Source organism: Ochotona princeps, chromosome 5 (assembly GCF_030435755.1).
Source record: "Ochotona princeps isolate mOchPri1 chromosome 5, mOchPri1.hap1, whole genome shotgun sequence".
Taxonomy (NCBI): Eukaryota; Metazoa; Chordata; class Mammalia; order Lagomorpha; family Ochotonidae; genus Ochotona; species Ochotona princeps.
Genome location: NC_080836.1, coordinates 11,562,866 through 11,571,508, shown reverse-complemented (window position 1 = coordinate 11,571,508; position 8,643 = coordinate 11,562,866).

The window sequence follows — 8,643 nt, the reverse complement described above, 5'->3', positions numbered from 1 at the left end:
CATTGTGGGGAATGAATCAGCAGGTGGAAGATTTCTCTCTGTATCTAACTCTGCCTTTCAAACAAATAAGTAAAACTTTTCATAAAACACTATAAGTGGTCTCTCTTTTTTTTTAAAGATTTATTTTATTTTTTATTACAGTCAGATATACAGACAGGAGGAGAGACAGAGGAAGATCTTCCATCCGATGATTCACTCCCCAAGTGAGCCGCAGCAGGCCAGTGCGCGCCGATCCGATGCCGGGAACCAGGAACCTCTTCCGGGTCTCCCATGCGGGTGCAGGGTCCCAATGCATTGGGCCTTCCTCAACTGCTTTCCCAGGCCACAAGCAGGGAGCTGGACGGGAAGTGGAGCTGCCGGGATTAGAACCGGCGCCCATAAGGGATCCCGGGGCGTTCAAGGCGAGGACTTTAGCCACTAGGCCACGCCGCCAGGCCCTGTAAGTGGTCTCTTGATGAGATGCATGCAGGTGTGTTTCTTCTTCTCACCCTGGGCCACCCCAAAGCCAGCTTCCCTCCACCAGCGGGAGTCTTTGCTGTTACACCTGGAAGGGGTAGTGAGGCGCCTGTGCCCTGGCCATGCTGACTGACACAGTGCCCCCACCTCCTTGCTGACCCAGCCTCCACTCTTCTCCTCACGCATGCCCCAGATGCCCTCCGTGCTGCCAGCCACGGGGCAGCCCCTGAACACAGACGCAGTCTGGGTACTGTTCTTTTGTCCAGGGACTATGTCTCTATGACTACCCAGGGCTTGGCACCCTCATCTATAATTTTGGTTGGAGGGTGCCCCTGCCCTCAGGCCTGGTGGGCAGAGGCTCTGACAGGAAGGTGGGGGGCTCTCCCCACAAGTGCTTGCTCAGTGTTCCCACACCACCCAGCCCTTCTCCAGCATCAACATACACCCTATGCAAGGGCTATCATGCCATATGGACTCTCGATACCATCAGGAGACATGAAAAACTCTAGCTGTAAGAGGTTGCAAGCCATGTAGCATGGGCTACCGCTACACAGTAATCTCCTCTTGTATAAGTAGAAAGAACGCACCCTAAACAGTGACAAAAGATGTGTGCCAGCATCACACATGGTGGCTTTACCTGCAATGCCACAGCACTGGCCCCTGTGGCTGTGCTTTTACATGATGAGCAGTACAGCAGGAGTATTTACAACAGAAACACCACAACCATGTGAGTTACACTGCGACATCATGGAGACCTTCGACATCTTGATGGCTCTGACATCACGGTGGCTATGACGTCACAGCAACTCTGACATTGCCGCAGCTATGGCGTCATTGTGGTTATGACATCATGGTGGCAGTGGTGTCATGGCGCCTGTGATGTCACTGGGAGGCAGGGGATTTGTGTCATGAGGTACCTTAAGGGGTGGTCATATGCTGTGACCCTGAGATGGGCTTATCAGAAGAGGCTCTTCCACCTGCCAGGACCCTGCTGGGAGTTACTGAGCATCCTTGTTTCTTGTGTCTATCACTGTCTGTCCTTTGGGGGTGGCCTTTGTGACTGCCTTTGTCCCTCACACAATTCAAGTGCCATCTCTTTCAGGATGTCCTCTCGTTTCATGCCGAATTAGATAGTCTCCCAAGGGCTCTCTCTGTCCCATTAGGATACCTCCAATGACGTTTCCAGGGAAAGGAAGTAGAAAATGCACAGACGCTGTTTGGTATACGCTTGCAATGGGGAAATCTCAACTGAACTTGAGCTGTGGTTATGCAGCAAGGTGGAGGAATCCACCATGGTGGGAGGGTTTGGGGAGGGGTGGGGAGAACCCAAGTATCTATGTAACTGTGTCACATAATACAATGTAATTACTGAAGTTAAATAATAAATAATTTAAAAAAAAAAAAAGAAAATGCACAGACGGCTGAGACGTGGCCTCATCTTGTGGTCTGGGGTGGTGGGCTGGTGGCCCAGTGCTAGGGGCCCATCACCAGGGCCTTCCTTCCTGGCTTATGGCTGATGTCACCTCACAGCGTGCTCCCTCGGCCTCTATGGGCCCTGGAAAAGAGAGAGAGCAGGTTCTCAGGGTTCTCTTCCTAAAAGGGTGCTGATTGGGGGTCCACCCTAAACACCCTATCTCACCCTGAGCACCTTGCAAAAAGCTCTTCCTCCACTATCGCTACACCAGGGCTTCCACCTTCCACATGTGAATTAGGAAGGCAGCACAAGCCAGGATGAATGCATCTCCACCTTCAACAGAGTCACCGCAGGTTGGAAATACACTGAACACAGCTATCCTACAATATTAACTACCCTACTGCATTGACTAGCCTACCTCACAGACTAGCATCAGCAGTACCACAGAGGGTCAGTTGCCTGTCCTCACTTGCACACTGCCAGGCTGTGCAAAGATCCCAATTCCCAAGCCCAGCTTTTACTAAACGCATGTGACTGCTGTACATCGTGAAGTTGAGCAGTGTTAAAGCACACCATTACGTCAGACACCCTCTATGTTAAATGGTATTGGTTGGTACAGGCTGAGTTATGCCACAGCAGCAAATAACCCCCAAAACTCAGCAGCCCACAGGAAAAAAATAAAAGGTTATTTTTTGCGCACACTGCACATGTAGCCCAGGTTGGGCAGAGATGTGCTTTCTGAGGTCATTTCATCATTCCTGCGGAGGCGGGAGGTAGGGGCAAGCGTGCAGGTGAGGCGACACATCTCTTGGATTACACTGGCTAAAGGAAAGCCCAGCACTGGGCCCAAGTTCACAGCAGGCAGGGAAGAGAACTTAATTTTGCAACTGTTCCAAGTATACTTCAAATAACATGTTGGTTTGCAAGATCTCAATGACAAGTACAATATTGTCATGTTTATTTTTATATAGGTATATATATTTACATATATGTAAATATGTATATTTAAGTGAAATATATTATTTATATATTATTATTGATATATAAATAATCTATATACTAGTATATAGATTATTTATATATACTAGTATATAGATTATTTATATATATCTTTAGGGACTGTTGTCATTGCGTGGCCAGTGAAGCCTCCATTCAGCTGCGTGTGATACCAGTATCCCAGAGCAGCACTGGTTCGAGTCGCAGCTGCTCCACTTCTGATCCAGATCCCTGCTAATGTGCCTGGGAGAGCAATAGAAGACAACTCAGGCAGTTGGGCCCTTGCACCCACATGAGAGCTCTGGATGGAGTTCTAGGCTCCCTGCTTGGGCCTGGCCAAGCCCTGGCCATTGTAGCAATTTAGAGAGTGAACCAGCAGAATGAAGACCTCTGTGTATATTTCTCCCTCTCTCTCTGAAACTCTGCCATTTTGTTTTTCAAGATTTATTTTGAAAGTAGGAGTTAACAAGATAGGGGGAACTTGGATAAAAAATGAGAGATCTTCCATCCACAGGTTTAGTCCCCAACTGACTGCAATGGCCAGAGTGAACCAAGCAGAAGCCAGGAGTTCTGGGTTTCCCATGTGGGTGGTAGTGGTCCATATTCCTCTGCATCTTCAGGCACATTAGCAGAGAACTGGACTGGAAGTAGATCAGCTGGGACTCGAACTGGTGACTATATGGGATGCTGGCATTGTAGGCGGAGATTTTATCTGTTATACCACAGCATCAATCCCAATTAAATTAATTTTTAAACAGTGCTTGAGAGACAAAAGACAAAGAGGATGAGTGCTCTCATCTACTTCACGGCCGCTCATAACCCAAATGTCCATAATACCAGGAACTAGGGCAAAGTTGGAGCCAGGAGCCAGGAATGCAACCCAGGCCTTTCCATGGGTGGCAAGAACTCAAATCACTTGAGCTGCCTCTGCTGCCTACCAGTGTCTGATGTAGCAGTGGGTGCAATAGGGATCTTATAGAATGTGTGCATCCACCCTTGGGCTAAATGCCTGCTCCCTGAATCCATGCAATCTTCTCGCCCATCTTACAGATAAATAAATTGAGGCTTAAAGAGATTAAATCCAATTTCCAAAGGTCACTGGACCAGTAAGCAGTGGAGTTCAGAGGGCAGGGTCCAGCCCTGCCTGAAGGGCGGGGTAAGGGGAGACGTAACATCTTGAGGCTGGCTACTTCCTCGAGGCTCTAGAGGAAGGACCAAGAGAAGGGCGCTTTGAGGTACACTTCCCACCCACGTACCACCACAGAGCTGCAACCCTGGCCCTGGGCAAGGCGGGACACGTATGATTTATTAAATGAAATCAAACTCCATAGAAAATAATCTCACTACCGGCCGCAGACAGCCCGACCGCTGTGGAGCATTCTCGAGTTCAGATACTACGTCTTTCATGATCACAGGGGCGCCAAAAGCCTCCGCGTGGCTATGCCACTCCACGCGAATGCTAGGCATGGACACTACCACCTGTGCCCCATGGAAACGTAGGGTCACCGCCTTCCACGTGGGCCGGTGCCTGGTGACTTCCGCCTCCAGTGGGTCCGGGACCGGCCCACTACCTGTTTGTCAATACTTTGGGGGCCCCAGCAGCTTCAGAGTATATGCAAACTGCTCCAGAAGCTTGCCATGAGGGTTGAATGGAAGGGGACTGTGCGAAGAACAGGGCTCACATCCTAGGTTTGTGTCACTGGTGCAGCTCCGCAGGGCCATGACTGACTGCAGGTGGACCGTGATGTTATCCCAGAGAGCTGCTGCCCGCACCTCCTCCGGGCGTGAGCTCCTCAGACGCCGAATGAATCAACGAATACATGAATTAGTCTATGACCAGGGCAAGGTTGGCATGGAGGATATGACCCTCAAGGGCCAGGTCGGTCCCCAAGCTCTGCGCCTCCCCCCGCCCCCAGCCCAGCTCTGCGTGTTGACCGCATCCCACCTGCATGGTGTGTGCGTCCACTCGCGGGGCAGCTCCAGGGCACGTGAGGCCGGCGGGAGCGGTCTTTTGGAACAGCTTATCTCTTGGCAAGACGAAGTAAGCCGGCTCTCCAGCGAGCAAGCGGGCCCGTATTGCAGGCCTGCGGGGAGGACCCGGCCGGCCGCGCGTTTGCACCTTTTAACTCGGGCATCTGTCCCTGGGATCAGGAGAGAGCCCGGGAGGCTGGATTAGACGGGTCAGCGCCCTGATTGACAGTGACACTTCCTCCCGCGCCCCAGCCTGCCCCGAGGCCTCTCCCGCTGTTCCTCTCCTGCCTCACCCCGGCCCCATCCTGTTCTCCCGGAGCAGGCCTGGTCTTCTAATCTCCTTACCAGGAAATTATTTTCCTGGGTGTGAAATCCGCGCAGGGCCGGGCAGGGGGAGGGCAGTGGAGCAGCTCCGCCCTGTCCTGCAGGCGGACCGCGGGGGCGGCTCCTGGAGACATCTGGCATGGCGGTGGCTGCCTGGTCACACAGTTAGAGGTGGCCAGGGCTGGGCCCCTTTTACCTGCAGACGTGACTCTGACCTCCAGGACAGACTGCCCTTTCTCAGTTCCAGGCGGGAGGTGGCGGGGTGGGGTGGGGGGGTTGGTGAACATGACACCTGTCTGCTCCTGGTCCACTGTCCCTGTGGGGACAGACTGGTTCATTCATAATACAGAGAAATTCTACGATAGTCCACAGAGCAAGTAGCTATGTTGGGATCAGCCTTTGCTTTCATTTACTTGCCATGGAGAGATGTGTAGGGTGTGTGTACCATCTACCTTCCATGAGTTTAGTTGCCTCGCTCCACCAGAAAGGGTGTTGATCCACAAATGACAGACATTCCATGTGGAATTTAAGAGGCATCCGTGTAAGGCCGGTGCTGGCTACAGGAGGTGGGCAGCCTAGGGGAGGGAGCAGAAGGAGGTGGGAGCAGGAGGAGGTGGGAGCAGGCATCCACATCCCTCTCCCAGACCTGGCTGTGAGTGCTGATGTGGCCAACAAGGGTTCCCCAGGTTGGCTAGCCTCTATGAAGCATGGCTTTTGGATGTGCAAGTCTGATCTCTGGGCCACAGGCCAGCCATCCAAGGTGCAGAGGGTATACCTGCAGGGTCTCTCACTGACCATGGCAAGGGTCCTGAGGTTAGTGATACTTGCAAAGGGATGTAGATGCCTTGGAAACAAAGCATCCTGGGTGGGCATACAGAAAATGGGCTTTGGGGCTGGCGCAATGGTTCAATTGGCTTATCTTCCACCGGCAAGCGCATGCATCCCATATGGGCACTGACTCATGTCTTGGCTCCTCCACTTCCCATTCAGATCCCTGCTTGTGGCCTGAGAAATCAGTAGAGGATGGCCCAAAGTTTTGGAATCTTGTACCCATGTGGGAGACCCAGAAGAAGGTCCTGGCTCCTGGTTTGGATTGGCTCAGCTGTGGCTGTTGCAGCCATTTGTTGAGTGAACCAGCAGATGGAAGATTCATTGTCTCCTTTTTCTCTATAAATCTACCTTTCCCATTTAAAAAAATTAAAAAAAAAAAAAAAGAAAGAAAACAGGCCCCCCTTCCCACTTTGGTCTCCCTCCTCCCCTTCCTCCTTCACCGTCTCCTATTTCCCTGATATGAGACCCTGTCCTGCTCACATCTGCCTGGTCCAGCTCTTTTCAATCTGTGCGGGACCCTGGAGAAGTGGCTGTGTATTCTAGATCTCCCCCGTCTTCTGACCTGATTACTTGATGGGTGCTACCTGGGCTGGAAGGGGGCATGTATGTGGCGGGGTATGGAGTAGGGGTGCCTGCTTTGATCTGTGCAGCTACTGCTGTCTGTCAGATGTGGACACCGAAGCCCTCTAACTAAGCAGCTTGTCCAAAGGCCCAGTCTCTGCCAAGGCCAAAGCAAGGCTTTGACCCCAGCCTGTCCCTGATCTTACCACATAGGCTCTCTGCCTGCTGCCCCCCTTCTGGCTCTGCCTAACCCTCCTGTTTGCCTTGGGAGCCCTCCCTCTTTGCAGAGTTCTGGGAGAATAAAGCCACTAAGGGGTCCTCATCGCTACCTTGCAGAGCTGCATCCCTCACCAGTCAGTGTTTCCTCTCGGCGCCTCTGACATTGAACTCTGAAGAATAAACAGGTTTACGGGCTGGGGCTGGGGTGGCAGCACGGGGTGGTGGCAAGGGGAATCCCAGGGCTCCGGGCCTGTGCTTGGCTCAGTCCTTAAGTTTCTCTCTCTCTCTTCCTGCCCCCTCTCTCTTCAACCCTGGGAAGAGACAGCAGCTTCCTGGAACTGTTGGTGCCCAGGTTGCCAACCAACAGACTGGCCAAACTAAGTGACTTAAAGTCAGAGTTACAATGTATGTGGGAAGAAGAGGGGAGGGGGATGGGTAGATACCCCTTTCAACTGTTAGTGCACTCCTCAAATGGCTAAAATAGCCAGGGCTGTGCTAGGCTGAAGCCAGAAGCCAGGAGCATCTTCTGAGTTTCCCACACAGGTACAGAGTCTCAATCTCTTAGATCATCCGCTGCTGCTTTCCCAGGCCACGGTGATTCTGTTCACTGGTTGATCCCCCAGATACCAATAGCCAGTCAGGATTGGGCCACACTGAAACCAGGAGCCAGGAATTCCAGGTCTCCAACGTGAGTGGCAATACCTGAGTCTTCCTTATAGGACATCAGAGTCAGGCATCGGATCCTTGTCCCCCAGTGTGCAACATGGCTGTCTTAACACCCAGACCAAATAAATGCCCAACCCGAAAGCCCTGCTTCTTTCAAGGATGGCAGAAGCACTTGTGCCACCCTGTCTGACATCTCTTTAGCCAATTGAGTCACACGATCAAGGCCAAATAGGGTGTTGGAGGGGTCCGTGGTAGGCGGTGAGGGAGAGAGAGGCATACAAAACAGGAAGTGACATCAATACAGAACAATGTGTCTCAAAGATAAATATGCCGGGATAGTTAGGTGGTTTTGCTGTTCGTGGAGGACTGTCCAATGGCCAGAGAAGTCCCCTTCAACAAGACAGTTTGACAGGGGAGGTTTTTGTCATTAGAGAAGCGGGAATCTGAGAAGCTAAGATGCCTTGCTCAGAGACCAGCCATGAGGCAGGGTGAGGAGCCCATGCCTAGTCCAGCAGTAAGGATGCCCACAGCTCCCACAGGTGCACCTGGGTTTAACATCCAGCTCTGGCTCCTGAGCTCCTGACTCCAGCCTCCTGCTGAGGCAGACCCTGTGTCGGGAGTGGCTTTAAGTGCCTGGCCTCCTACCACCCACATGGGAGACCTGGATTGAGCTGCTAGTGTCTGCCTTTGACCTGGATCAGCCTCAACCATTGTGATTGTTTGGAGAGGGAGCCAGTGGGTACGAGCTCTGTGTGTGTGTGTCTTTACACATTATATTTTAAAAAGAAAGTGGAAGTACAGGCAGGATCTACTGTCCACCACTCATCCCCCAGGACCACTTCTGCACTTTGAGCCACAGCCACCCTCAGGGTCCTCCCCAGGAATCTGGACTCAGGCTGGCTTTGCTGTGTTCCTGGGAGGGATTCAGCAGTGTCCAAGGCAAGACGGGGCTGTGCCACCGCCAGCCTCCCAGGAGTCCCTCTCTGGGCTGAGGACCGAAGCTTCTTACCACAGACATGGCCTTCCGCCCGTCCACGGTCCCACGTGAGACTCATTGTTCCTGCAGGTAGTGACGCCATCACCTGCTTCTAGAAGGGAACCCGCCTGTCCGTGGCTGCCGCGAAGGGAAGATTCATTGTTCACAGCTGTTCGCAGAAATCACGTGTTCCCCGGGGCGGTCGCAGGAAACGGGGAGCCCCTCCCCA